Source organism: Meles meles, chromosome 5 (genome assembly GCF_922984935.1).
Source record: "Meles meles chromosome 5, mMelMel3.1 paternal haplotype, whole genome shotgun sequence".
NCBI classification, from domain to species: Eukaryota; Metazoa; Chordata; class Mammalia; order Carnivora; family Mustelidae; genus Meles; species Meles meles.
The window spans coordinates 90,585,580-90,600,661 of NC_060070.1; positions in this window are offsets into that span (position 1 = coordinate 90,585,580).

Sequence of the window (15,082 nt, forward strand, 5' to 3'; positions counted from 1 at the left end):
CAGTGTTTTCTTTTACGGGTATTTTTAGTGTTGGGTCTAAAAACTCTTCACCAAGCCCTAGCTCCTGAAAATCTTTTTCCATTTTTTTATAACATTTTTATAAATTTTATGTTTTACATTTTAGTCCTTGATCTGTTTTGAGTACATTTTTATAGAAAATGGGAGATTTAGGTAGGGTTCCTTACTTTGTATCTGTCCAGTTGTCCAGGCACCTTTTGTTGAAAAGCTACTCTTCCTTCATTGAACTACATTTGTACCTTTGAAAAGACTTAGCATTTTTTGTGTTGGGGGCCAGATTTGTGTGGGTTGATAGACTTTTTTTTTTTTTAACATAATCATTATCTCAATATTATACGTAACAAATGAACAGATTTCATTATAGCCTTTAGTATCCAGTTCATACTCAGGTTTTTCCAGCTGTCTCAAAAATGTTTCTGTTTGTTTGTTTTTAATAGTTACTTTGCTTGGATCAAGATCAAAACAAGATCCACACACCATATTGGTTTTCACGTCTCCTAAGTATACAACAGTCCCTCTGCTCTACCGACGAGCACCCTACTTCCTGGGCGCCCCCTCCTGGGCCAGCAGCCCCCAGTGGGCTGCTGAGTGGCGTGGACACTCAGCAGGCCCCTTTCCTTTGTTTCTGACCAAGGGGCAGTTAAACAGTGACCAGTGAAAACTGAGAAACCAGTAACAAAATGGCCTGGCCCTCTGGGGAAACAAACGTAAAAGGAACCAAGGTTCCTGAGCTTTGTTTTTCTAGAATCCTGAAGTTGCTTTAAGAGGCCATGCAGTAGAACAAAGCTTGCGGACATGTGTATTCATGGTCCCACAACTGACCAGGTGTGAAATCTCGGGCAAATCACTAAACTACCAAACCAGTTTCTATAACGTGGGATAATTATGATACCTTGGGAGGAGGATTTAATGAGAAATGTCTATAACCAAAGCTTATAAATGACAATATTATTTCATTGCCAGACTTTTTCCTATTGCTTTAAAAATTACATATAAAAAACTAATACTAACTGAGAACTTAACTCTTGTCCATCACTGTTTTACATGTATTGACTCATTTACTCACAGGAATCTCATAGTAGATTTTCTTATGGCTTCCATTTCCAACTCAGGACCGGAGGTGCAGGGAGGGCAGTAGCTTCCTGCAGTCCCCTCGGCTGCTGAGTCCCAGAGCCGTAGTCCATACCCAGCATCCTGCTCCTGAGCTCAGGCATTTTTACCTTTGGCTGTTCCTTCCCGGTCATACATGATTGTCCCTCAAATGCATTGGGTGCTACAGTGTACAAACTGATTCCCAGCACACACCCACACTGTCATTGGTCTGCGGGTGGGAGAGGAAGGAGCTAGGAATGGAACCAGTAACACAGAGCGGGGGATGGGGAGGCAGGATGAGGCTGCCAATCACAGCTCTTGTCCATTCCTCGATGAAGTAGACGAAGACACAAAAAAGACTTGTGAAGGATTTTGATCTGTTTATGAATAATGGATCTCTAGCAGATTATAAAGGAGACTACAGGTATTACTACTGGTACAAGGAGAGTGAGGGTCTTGTCAGGGGAAATGCCTGTGGCCTCTTTTCCGCCCTGTGGGGGTGCTGGCAGAGACGGTCTGGGACAACTTTTGTTCTGACCTAAGGTGGTATCTCTCTACGGGATTAAATGGTATGTTCCAGTATGAGTTGGGCTGGAGAGTCTCCAAAAGTTCCCCCAAATCTAGTGGTTTAGGACAGGAATGTATGCCTTCTATGAAACTCTTGAGTAGGCGGTCCAGGCTGGTTTGGTGGCCCGATGGTATCAGGCGTCCTTCTGTTTCATGGCTCTTCCATCGCCTCAGGTGCTGCTGCCATCCATGCGGTGGAAAGCGGCTGCCACCCTCTCCACTGGGTCCACGGGCCAGCCCGAGGGGAGGCGTCTGTGCAGGAGAGCTCAAGCCCCGGAAGCTGCCCCCTCCTAGTCAGTGGCCCCACCAAACTGGAGGGAAGTGAGGAAATGTGGGTTTTAGCTGAGATCTAGGTAAAATTTGGGAGCCCCGTCACCATGGAAAGAACAAAAGAATGGATCTGGAGGAAAGCCGGAGTCCGCCGCAAACGAGGTTGAGGGTGTGTGCCCAGGAATGCCTTGGTGGGACAGGCAGCAAACCCCTCCTGAACACGGAAGCCACCTGACTTGGCACCCGTGGCTCTGCCAGCCAGGCCTGGAGGCCCACAGTCAGCTGCTCCTCTAGGCTGGGGCCCTCAGTGAGGGCCGACCCAGCTTCTGCCTCTGATGTGTGACCTTGTTTCTTGCCCCTTCCTTCAGAGCTGTTCCTTGGCTTCTAGGACATTGCTCTCCCTTCCTTTCTTATTCTACCTCTTGGCTTCCCCTTTGTTTGCTGGCTCTTCCCCCTGACCCAGCCAGCTGTGGATGGTCGCCGACATTCTTCTGCTTATGCAAGGAGTTGGCTCATCATTCCGCCTCTGTCTGGTACCTCCCCGGGAGTCCTCAGCATCTGTCCATAGCTCTCTGGCCGCTGAGCTGTCTGGCTGTACTCTCCATGTGACACAGTCCGCCTTGGTGGCAGGCTTTACAGCATTGTCTCATCTCCCTCTTCCCCCGCCCCTCCCCAGGGCTAAACACTCTGGAGTCTTCCTTCTTCCTCTACATTGGGTCAGTCACCAAATTCTGCCACCACCTCCCCCTGTGCCAGTCTGATGCCACACCTCCCTGCTGTTCCCCACCTGTGTCGCCTGCAAGCCCACCTTCCTCCAGGTCTCGACCCTCCCCAGAGGATGACTCGCAGTTCTTCCCTATGGCTTTTTACCCCAAGTCGAACCTGCCCAACGTGGCTTCCCAGTCTCTGCCAGTCCATTGTTTCTTTTGGATAACTCCTATCTCTTTAATTTATTCAACAAATGTGGGTCTAGCACCTTCTGTGTAGGCCAGGCACTATTCCGGGCTGTAAGGATACCACGGTGAACAAGACAGACATGGCCCCTGCCCCCAGGGAAGTCAATTCCAGTGGGAAGAAAACAAAACCAAAGCATTAGAGATTGTGGAGAAATTCAAAGAAGGACATCAAGGGGAGAGTGGTTATGCCTTGAGTGAAGAAGGCCGTTCTCATCACTCCTACATCTTATGCCGCCTTTTGTGCTCTTCCTGGCCAGCACCTCCTAAAATCTGACATTTCCTTCGAGCCTCCATATCCCCTCCAGATTATATTGATCCATTCTTTCCGCATTCATTCGTTCATTCATTCAACAAACATTAACTGAGCTACTTAGTGCAGGTGCTGAGCCAGATGCTGGGATACAGCACAGAGTGTAGTAAGGTCATTACCTTCTCTGACCTTGTGGTCCAGCTGTGGGACAGACAGCTCACCGACAGCAGACATGTGACGTCAGGTGGTGAAGTGGGGGTCCTGAAAGGAAAGCCTTAGTGTGCTTTGCATAATTTAAAGATTTATTTGTTTTAGAGAGAGAGCGTGCTCATGCATCCACACGTGTGTGTGGGTGGGGTTAGGGGCAGAGAGGGAGACAGAATCTCAAGCAGACTCCATGCTGAGCCCAGCAAGGGGCTCGATCTCATGGCCCATGAGATCATGACCTGAGCCAAAACCTATAGTTGGAGGCTTACCCAACTGAGCCACCCAGGTGCCCCTGCTTTGGGTAATTTAAGGAAGATTTAATAAAGGGGTTATCTCCAACGGGTGGTGTAGGGAAGACAAGGGTGGTGTACTTCCTGGGTGAGTAACAGGGAGGGAGGGGTCAGTTACCAGAACCTGGAGAGAGGCCTGTGTGGGCGCCTTCTGCCAAGAGCTGAGGGCTTGGCTCATGGTGGCCTCCAGTCATACACAGCAGCCCTGCAGGGAGGGAGCCCGCTGGGGAATCAATACCAGGACCTCAGTCTCCGCCCTCCAAACTTCCGATATCCTGCCTGTTCTCTGCCGAATGGAAGCCAGAAGCCAGAGGGCCAGCCTCCCAGGGCACAGCGCAGGGGGGACAGTAGGAGTGAATGGATCTGGAGGAGCAGATGAGAGGAGCTAGGTGCCAAAGGGGTTGCTATTTTATTTTGTTGGATAATTTTTTAAGATTTTATTTATTTTTGAGAGGGAGAGCATGAGCAGGGGGAGAGTGAGAGATTGGGAAGGGACAGGGAAGGGGCAGAGGGAGGGAGAAGCCCAGAATACCCCCGACTGCAGAGCTCCGCACAGGGCTGGATCCCAGGACTCCAAGATAAAGACCTGAGCTGAAGTCAGATGCTTAACTCACTGAGCCACCCAGGGACCCCAAAGGGGTTGCTGTTTTAGAAAGGGTAGGGAGGGAAAGCTGTCTTTGAGCAAGGCTCTGAGTGCACAGACAAGGCCAGGTGAGTGGAAAAGCATTAAAGGGAGAAGGAAAAGCAAGCGCTGTGTGCCGGGAGAAGGTGGGAGGGGATCAGGGAGGAGCAGGGGCCACACCAGGCAAAGTCTCCTGGGCCTGAGTGGGGACTTGGAGTGTTATTCCCAGATGGGTAGCAAGGGAGTATCAGGATCATTCCAGCCTCTGGGTGGTGTTCTGTCCAAGGGGCATGATGAGACTACTTGACTTCAGTTAGTTTCGCGAAGTTTGGCATTTAGCAGATTCAAATGATTCAACTAGGGGGATAGCCAGCAACCCCAAAACTGGAGGCCCCAAGAGAGCCAATCAGGCCTCTGGGCCTCACCCTGCAGTCCGAGCCTTAATACCTCAGGGAGAGGGAGGAAACAGACACACAGTAACTCCCTTCCCCCAGGCGCTCACTTGCAGTCCCCGACAAACACAAGAACCTGATTAACACCACAGCCCTAGACAAGGAACTGGTGTCAGGAGGGTTGGACCTGAGGGCTGAAGATCCGCCTGAATGGGGTGGGGTTGGCAAGCGAAGCTTCTGGAAGAGGTACTGGATGGGACAGGAGACCCGAAATGGCCTGAGGGAAGGTGGGAGGGTAAGGGACCCAGCGGGAGAGGATTCAGGGGCTCAGTTACCCTCCACCCTCAAGGCCCTGCTTTCTCTGCACTGCCCCCGAGGCTCCTGTGCCCCTTCTGCACAGCGGCGAGTCTGGTGTCCGCTGGAACCAGCCTTCTCCCCCGTAAACCTGGCGGAGACCCCTTCTGTGGCATTGGTCTGCACATTGTACCCCAGTCAGGCAGGCTGGGTTTTGGAACATCTCCTCCAGCTCCACGCCAGTATTGCCCCCAGGAAAGGGGCCATTTTTTTTTTTTAAAGAGTTTACTTATTTATTTGAGAGAGAAAGAGAGATCACAAGCAGAGGGAGAGGGAGATGCAGGTTCCCCTCTGAGAGCAGAGCTGGACCCCAGGCTTGATCCCAGGACCCTGAGACCATGACCTGAGCTGAAGGCAGAGGCTTAAGGGACTGAGCCACCCAGGCATCCCGAAGGGACCATTTGAACTGATGGGATCTGGGGTTTGAAGGGGCCCTGCTTCAGCTCATTTACCCAGGTGAGTTCCTGATGATCTGCGAGGCTTTTCAATAGAAGGATCAGGAGGCTCAGAGGCCCTTAGGAGTAGTGCCCTGGGTGTAAGAGGAACGGCCAGAGCCTTGCCAGTTCTTTGCCATCATGAAAGAGCCCCGGGAGCCCCAAATTCTAATTTGATTTCTTTGGGACTTTGTTAAGCATTCATTTATGAATTTTCTTCAACCACTGCTGACGGGTCTATCATTCTTCTGTTTTACTCAGGCTCATACTGAAACAAGTTTTTAATTCTCTGCACGTCAGTCAGCCCACAGTGCCCAGGTGCAAGTGGGGGGCAGCCGGCCCAAGGGTAAAGATTTCCCATGGACATTCTTGCTTCTGGAAACACATTCGAGGTATTTCTCCTCCTCTGGGAGCGAGCAGCTTACCCTCATCTCCATTTTATTACCAGCTTTTTCTTCCTTCCTAAAAAGTTATTTTATTTAATTTTGAGTAGATAATATATGTACGCAGTAGAGAATTTCAAAGACAAAGATAGAAGGGAATCCCCTTCTTGCCCTGTTTCCCAAACCCCCAGGTCTTGTCCCTGGAGGCTGCCGGTATGTTAGTATCAATATTATCATCTGTATTCTTCCAGAAATAGGCTCTGTTTTGAATGCGAATGCTTGTATATACTCTCTCCTCTTTTTACACAATGGCAGATACTATGTTAACTATCCTTGCTTTCTGCCCCACTTTGCAGTGTTCCGTTGGGGAGTGGTTCCATGTCAGTAATAAAAAGTTGCTTCGTTCTGTTCCTTGGCTGCAATGATGTTCCACCGTGTGGCTCTACCATGAACTTACCCAGCCAGTTCCAGGGGCTGGACGCATAGGGAGTCTCCAGGCTTCTGTTGTGCACGGATGCTGCGAGCAGATTCGGGCACACGTCATTTCACTGGGCACGCCCACTGCACGTGGACAGATGTCCCCGGATGTCTCACGAGCCACCGCGACTTACATTCTCACCTCGGCACCTGCCTCTTACTGACTTCCACCTCCTGTTCTCCAAACCTGTCGGAGCTCGCCAGCCTGAGAGGTAGAAAATGGGTCCTTGCCGTGGTTCTGTTGGCATGGAGATGATTTTGTTGTAGCAAGCAAGTGCGTGGTGGGGGGCAGTAATCGGCCAGAACTGGGGACTTCAGCACCATGCGGTGTGATGATATACCTCAGAGGGACCCCCCACCCCCACCCAGGACCCCTGCCCTCACAGGCTCCTTCTGGGCTGGGACTTGAGAAAGAGAGTCCCAGGGATGGTGACCCCGGAGCTGGCCCTTAAAGCTGAGCAGGTCAAGCAAAGGACAGAGGGGACAGAGACCACAGTGGATGAGGGGGACACAAGGCTGAGTGTGGAAACAAAGGCTAAAAGCGGACCCTCAGGGCCTTGCGGGAGAGTTTCTGTTTTGATCCTGTAAGGGTCAGGGTCTCATGAAAAACCAAGATGCATTTGCACCCGGATCCATTGACAGAGTACCTGCCGCATGCACACTGGGGGCCTCGCTAGATGGCGCGTCCTCCCAGCAGCCCGAGGTGGGGTGCGATTATCATCCCCACTTACATGCGTCTCATCTCATCTCGTGACAGCACTACCATTCTCGCTGCTTAACACAAGGGGACACAGAGGCTTAGAGGTTAGAGGACATGGGTGAGGTCTCCAGACTATGGAATGGCTAAACAGGTTTCAAGCCCTGCTTCCTCCTGACCACTGACTGGCACCTCCAGGAGCCACTGGTTGGGCCATTTCTTTGGGGTGGGGGGGGACAAAGGGGACAAGAACCCTCACTGGGAGCAGAGGCAGCTGCAGGACACCAGGCCCCCTCCCAGCATACTTCCTGTGATTCCAGTGGCTGACGTGTCTTCCAGCAAGCTCTGTGCACAGCAAGCAAACACAGACACACATTTCCCCCCTTTTTACACAGGTGTTAGCAGCCGCGTCCACTCTCCTGCATTTATTTTCTTCCCCAGTAATAGCTCTTCAGTCTTCCGTTCCGTCTTGGTTCATAAAGAGCATCCTTATTTGTTCTTACGTCTGCAGAACATTCGTTGTGTGTCTTACTCTAATTTATTACCGTTGATTTAGGGAAATTGAGGGTATTTCCAACAAACAATGCTGCGATAACATGATGTCATTTTGCTGGGCTCTCCGTAGGCCAACTCCCTGGGAGTGGAATTCCTTGCCTACAATATGTATTTCACATTTTAGGAGCTATTGCCAAATGCCTCCCATAGGGGGTGCTACCATTTTAGCTTTCTTCTGGGGGAAAAAGAGCCTGTTTCCCTACACCCTTGTCAAGACAAGTGATCGAGGTGTTAACCTTTTGCCAATCTCAGCGAAAAATGGTATTTTAGAATAACTTTAGTTGGCATTTCTGTTATGGCGGAGGTAAACTTTTCCATGGTGGATATTAAAATGCAGTGTTCCCAGCGCGGCGACATCCCTGCGGAGGAGGGACCAAGCCTTCTCCACTGTCCCTGAGCTGCTCGGGGCACCCGCCAGTCCTTTCAGTTTACAAGTTGTCCTGATGGGCGTGCACGGGAGCAGAGGGAGAATTCCTTCTGAAACTTGGCATTCTGAGTGGGTGTGTGTGTGTGTGTGTGTGATACTCCATGTAAATCACCCTAGTAACTGTCCCTGGATGCCTTATCCCTCTCCAATGCCAGAAGCTCCCCCCTTCCTTGACCATCCTCCCCTGAAAATTCAAATAGGATTAGCCAAGCAGTGTCTCCTGCTTGACTATATATACTCCTTCCCCCTTTCCCCATGTTTCTTGGGCCGGGTACATTATGGAGAATGATTAGACATTATCCTAGGCTCCCAAGTGCTCCCAAGTTGGCCAGTTTCCAGGAGAACAAAAAGGTCTAAGAAGACACACATGTTAAGCCAGCCCAGGTTTTGTACTCCTTCCAGACCTTGCTAGTGCGGGACACTGTCCCTACAAACTTGTCAGAGACAGTGGGACCTGGGCCTGGGTCCTTTCTTGATTACCCAGGGGACAGGGCCACATGTAGCCCTCTAGAAGGTCATTCAGACATGGACCCTATCCTCGAGGAGCCCAAGGCTAGTTCTGCCGTGTCCTCTGAAGTAGTTTCTTTTCTCAGAGGCCCAAATATACCAGGTCTCATGGTCTCCCCTGAAGTCTTCTTCTGGCTTGTTCATTCTTCTGGAATGTTCTGGAAACTCTGAGATCTTGTCAGGGAGTGTGTCCCTAGCTTGTGTGAGAGAGACCTGCATCCTTCCTGAGCTCTCAGAAGCACCCAGGAACGCTGTCCCCAGTAGCTCTCCTTTTGGGGCCATCTCCAACTCATCCACCTGGACTGGGGCAGACCCACTCCCACCCCATCGGCCCCAGCTATGCTATCCCTCCCTTCCCAAGTTCTCTCTCCCTCGAAATAATTTTCTATGATTTTTAAATAATAATGACAACAGCATATATTCTTTAAAAAAAAAAGTAAAAGCGTTTATTTATGTAGGAGAGGGAGAGAGAGACAGCAGCGGGGAGGGGTAGGAGAGGGAGAAAGAGTCTTTTTTTCCCAAAGATTTTATTTTTACTTATTTGACAGAGATCACAAGTAGGCAGAGAGGCAGGGAGAGAGAGGGGGAAACAGGCTCCCTGCTGAGCAGAGAGCCCGATACGGGGCTCAATCCCAGGACCCTGGGATCATGACCCAAGCCGAAGGCAGAGGCTCTAACCCACTGAGCCACCCAACCGCCCCAAGGGAGAGAGAGTCTTGAGCAGACTCCACAGTGAGCATGGAGCCTGATGCAGGGCTCCACACGGGACTTGATCTCATGACCCTAAGATCACAACCCTGAGATCATAATCTGAGCCTTAACCAAGAGTCTGACGCTTTACCGACTGCCTCACCCAGGCGCCCCAGAATACACTCCTATAATACCTCTGTGTGTCAGGTACTATTTAAGTATTTATAGTAAATGATAAATGGGCACAGTAAAAAATGCAAAAGGTAGAAAAAGATACACAATAAAAACTAAGCCTTCCTCCTCCTGTTGTTTCTTCTGTCACCCCATCCCCCACCCCAGAAACCACCACCAGTACCGGGCTCCTGTGTGTCCCTTCGGAGCTCCTCTGTGGAGACATAAGCACACGGGTATCTGTTCTCTTGTCGCTGTCGCACAGGCGGTGCCATCCATATAAAACGCCACCTTTTGTATCTGGCTTTTTTGGTTAATTTTTCCAGGTTTGCTTTCCACGGCCCTGAGAGTCTCCCCCTCCAACCCCTTCCCACCTCGGAATGCAGAGCGCTGTGATGGAGCAGAATGGCGACTGGCAGGCCTGTGGTCAGTGCCACGTCCCTCTGCACAACTAGCTGCACATGACTGAATCGCCTGAGTCTCACTTTTCCTCATCTGCAAAGTGGGCTAATACCTCAAAGGTGTTACTGAGCAGGAGAGAGAATGGGAGAGAGAGGTGTGGTGTTAGAGACGATACGTGTGATGCTCCTGCTGCTACCGACATTATCCCGTTCCCTGCTCCTCCTCCGCGCCCCCCCCCCCGCCCCCTGCTGACCAGATGTGGTGATGGCGGCCAGGGCCTGGGTGATGGGCCAAGCACACATCCCAAGGGAAGGTGACACACAGGAACAGGATCGGGGCCTGCCCCTTCACTGTATTTCTGGGATGCCTGAGCAGGGAGGGAGTGAGAAGGGGGAAGTAGGAGGGCTGGGTTGGTGGCCTTTGTCTCAGATGTCAGCACTGGTGAGCTTGTAGCTCTGTCCCCTTTGGAAAATGGGCATGTCCCCCATCTCTCCCACCCCGACAGTGCAGCTCCAGAGGCAGCCAGGGTCCCTTCCCTGCAGAGACTTCTACTGTACCGGAGACAGACAGCCAAGCGTGAGCAGGCCTCAGCTCTGGATACCGTAGGAGCCATCAGTTCCCTTGAGGCCTCCCTCCCTCAACCGATGTGAGCCCTGACAGGACCTCAGGAGCCCACGGCCTGTTGGAGCATCTGTCCAGCTGCCCAGCCCCTCACCACCATCTCATCTCCTCCACATCCCGGCTTCTTCCTTCCAAGCATATTCCAAGCTTGGCAGGAGCTAAGAGTTAACAAACCCTAGCCCTTCAGGAAACTGAGGCCAACTACACACAGAGCTGCCTGGTAACGTCCACTTTGAGTCTCCTCAGGGACTGGAGCAAGGCAGGTGGCACAGGGGGCCCTGGGTTCCCAGATCAGTGACACATTCAGCCTTCGCTTTCCACATTGGGTTTCTTGCTGGTGGAGTGATTTGTACTGGAAAAACTTCCAGAGAAATGTTTCCTAGTTGAGTAAGTATAAATATATTAGGAAATAAAGTGGAAAACGTCCAGAAAAAGCAAAGCATCAAGGATACGTCACTTTTTTCCCTTTCTTTTCTTTTCTTTTTTTAGTGACAGCTTCAGGGTTCTCCCCTAAAGCTTGAGGAGATGGGACGGCAGGTTCATTTGTTCCACTTTGCTCTTTGGAAATCTTGGTAGAAAAATATTAGATCTAATATCTAGTCTAATGAATGTTTCTTCCATTAACCGTGTCATCACGAGATAGTTCCTTTTTGTATTTCTTTTTAATCCACAGTGGATTAGAGAGAGTTTGTAAGAGAAACAATAAAGGATGAAAACATTAAAATTAAAAAATCAGGGCCATGGGAACAGGACATTAAGTAAATCAGGGTGGAGATGAGGGAGAAGAGGGCCAGGGATAAACAAATATATATATTGTACATCAGATGGTTTACATCTGCGCTGAGGAAGAAATAAAGCAAGGTCATGAGAATAGGGAGGAGGAAGGGTATTGCCCTTTTATGGAGTAGTTAGGGGAGGCCTTGCCTCTCCAAGAGGGCAACATCTGGATTAAGACCAGATAACTAGTAGAGACTATTCAGTGATGAAGGACCAGCAAGTGCAAAGGCCCTGGGGCAGGAGTGGCCTTAGCACGTTAAGCAGTACAGTGTGGCCAACATGGAGAGATAAGGGGCAAAAGGGCAAGAGGAAAGAGGGAAAGGGCGAGTCTCCAGGGCCCTCAGGTTCCTCTCTTCTCACTACTCACATACCCTCGTGATTCTCCAGTTTCCTCACCTGTCAACTGGGGATAATGTTTGTTCTTCAAGGGTTGTGAAGTAGGAAGTTTGCCCTTCAAACCCTCTCCAAACCGAAGGCTCAGGGACCTCCGGCCACCTTCACCAGAGCCTACTCTCAACTGGCCATCACAGTGGGACTTCAGGGAGACCAACCTTCAACCAAGATGGCAGGTTTTTTCAAGCTGATGTTTTGGGGCTGGATAGTCAGGGGGCAGTGGGGGCGGGGCTTCCCTGTGTGTTGTTAAGACATGAGTAGCATCCCTGATTCCCTTCTACTGAATGTCCATAGAGTCCCCCCAGATCTGACAACCAAAAGTGTTCCGACATTGCCAAATGTCCCCTGGAGAGCAAAATGGCCCCCGGATGAGAATGACTGAGCTAAAATTAAGAGCCAAGGCTGTGCATGTTCAGGCACCAGCAAGAGGCTGGTGGAAAAGAGTTGGGGGCATCAGAGATTTTTTTTTCCTCTCAAATCAGAATGTGTCTTTGGCTGTTCTCTTTGTTTAATTTCCCTGCAGCTAGACCACAGGAATGTTCTGGAAGACAGTGTTGGGTCATACTTCCGAGTCTGACTGCTTGCATAGGAATCCTGGCTCTGCAGCTTGCTAGCTCTGTGACCTTGGGCAAGTTAACTGAGCCTTTCTGTTCCTCTGTTTCTCATCCATACACAGAGGATAACAAAAATACCTGCCTCCTGGAGCTGTTGGGAGGATCGCATGACATAATTCATGTAATGCTTAGAACAGTACCTAACGAGTCCTTGCAGGACAGGTTCCCTGGGAGACAGAGATTTTGTGTGCTGGGAGTTTCTTGTGGGGGGGTGACTTCAGGAAGTACACCCAGTGTGGGAAGGGGTGGGGTAGAATGAAAAGCTGGGCTTCCTGAGCTTCTGGGGACAGGGGCCTTCAGAAGCCCTGGAGCTAAGACAACTTTTCAGAGTGGTCCTGAGTTGTAATGTTGGATGCCTTGATCGGTGAATGTGGACTGCCGCACCCCCCAACCCTGGGAGCAGGTGTGACTTGGACAAAGGGGGTTCTACAGTGGAAAGGACAGTTCCCAGGGAGGGGCTCAGCTGAGCGGAACTTCAGTCCTGAAAAGGAAAGGTGGGGCTGGGTGGCAGGGAGGGCCCAGAGTACTTACTGGCCAGTATTGTGGGATTAGATTTCTTGCTTTCCTTTTTTTTTTTTTTTAAAGATTTTGTTTATTTATTTGACAGAGAGCTCACAAGGAGGCAGAGAGGCAGGCGGGGGGCAGGGGGGAGGCAGGCTCCCCAGTGAGCAGAGACCCCAATGCGGAGCTCAATGCCAGGACCCTGAGATCATGACCTGAGTCGAAGGCAGAGGCTTAACCCACTGAGCCACCCAGGCACCCCTGGGATTGGATTTCAACAGAAGCTAAAATGCTTTTAAAACACCCTGGACAGGGGCGCCTGTCCTGCCAAAGTGTTAGAGGAGGCATTTCTGAGCAGCACGGGGCTGAGGAGGGCTTCCTGCAGGGGCTGATTTCTCTCTGCCTGCCTCTCTGCCTACTTGTGATCTCTGTCAAATCAATAAATAAAATCTTAAAAAAAAAAACCCACCCTGGACAGTATAGAAATTACTCGCAGTCTAACAGTGCCCCATGCCCCTCCCAATAAGTACCCTGCTTATCCCAAGTCTGCTCTCTCCCTTTTTAAAGATTTTATTTATTTTTGAGAGAGAGAACATGAGCAGGGGGAGGGGCACAGGAAGAGGGCAGAGGGAGAAGCAGACTCTTCGCCCAGCTGGGATCCCAAAGTGGGACTGGATCCTGCCACCCCAGGATCATGACCTGAGCAGAAGGCAGATGCTTAACCAACTGAGCCACCCAGGCACCCAGCCTGTATCTTTCCTTGCTCTCCTGGAACTAGAGTGGGCAGGTTGATTCCAGACAGGCATGGCCATTCCCACCCCTGACGGCTGCCCCAGCCGGGACAAAGACCAAGACAAGGTCACTTGGCCTGCCAGTGCTTTAGATTCTTCTTTGGTGTGTTGGGAGTGGTACCGCCTCCCCAGAGTGAGGAGAGAGGATTGAATGGGATGCCACATGGCCCTGGTTCTCAAAGTGTGGTTCCTGGGCCATCAGGACTGGCTGCCCAACCTGGGAACTTGTTGGAAATGGGAATTCTCAGGCAGCATCCCAAATCCACTGAATCAGGAACTCTGGGGAAAAGTTCTAGGAATCGGTGTTTTGACAAGTCCTCCAGCGCTACTGCCACACGCTCACGTTTGAGAACGACCTGTGTGCGGGACAGCACTTAGCTCTGAGTCTGGATCCTGGTAGGAGCCACGTCAACCTCAGTTGAATCTGAGTCTGCCTTGAGGTCGGGTGCCTGGGAGCAGAGCGCCACCTGCTGGTGATAGCTGGTATGCGCACGCGGAAAGCAGCTCTGAACACCAGAGCAAGTTAGCCAGATGTCCTCTCCTCACTACCCTCCACTCGCCCTGGAGAAATCAGGTTAACGAGAATGTCGAGGGCAACTTTCAAGGGCCAAGAGAGGTCACCAAAAGACACCAGCGATGTGTTTGAGTCAGTGATAATGGTTTAAATGTCGGACACACTGAAGGAAAAACGAACAAACGGCAGACCTCCTTCCTCCACTCCGCTTATGCACGGGCTCTCACTGGAGTGACGGAGGGGAGGACAGCCTTGATGACTAGTCATGGGCGAGCAAGAGGGGCCACCCGTGGTCCTCGGCCAGCAGTGTCCTATGTGGTCACCTGCTATATGGGGCTACCCAGCTCTCCTGGGTGGGAAAACTTTGTATTCTCCTGCTTTATATTCCAGCTGGGTGTGTGTCTCCTGAATTGGACTGCAAGCCTTTTGTCTGGCTCTTTGGCTTGTACTGAGTGGCACCCCCTAGTGGTGTTGAATGGAATTGACCGGGCTTTGTGCTAACCTTAAGTATTTGCAACAAATGCTAAAGTTTTCAGCCCAAGCATGGAAAGATCCAAGACAGGACAGAGAAAAGAGAGAGAGGGAGGGAGAGAGAGAACAAGCACAGGAGCCTCCCAAGCCCTTTTTGAGTGACTCAGAAAATGAGCTAGGTAACAATGACAGGAAATGGCAAGGAGATACATCTCTGCAGTTAGGAAAGGTAAAAGCAATCTGGAGACTCAGTCTGTGGAAGACACCGGCACAAGAAATTCAGTGTACAAGAACGCGCAGGGGGCATCCTGCCGAGAGCTGGCTGTGCCTGGCCTCCGAGAGCAGCACTAGGGGTCAGGATCCTAAGGCTGAAGGGGATGAAATTGAAAGCAGCAAGTCCGGCAAGCCTGAGCTCGGTGCTTCACTCTCTGCTAGACCCCGAAACCCCCATGCAGGTAGCTAGCTGTTGAAGGAAAACAAGACCGCCAGCCAACCACAAGGCTTTCCTCTTGAGGGAGGGCTCTCCGGGGCAGGGAGGGCCAGAGAACAGGACCTGTTCCTTCTCATTCTCTGGCCCATATTTGGCAGAGCCTTTCCCGTGGGTCCCCGTTGCACAGGGGGGAGAAGCCGCAGCTCCAA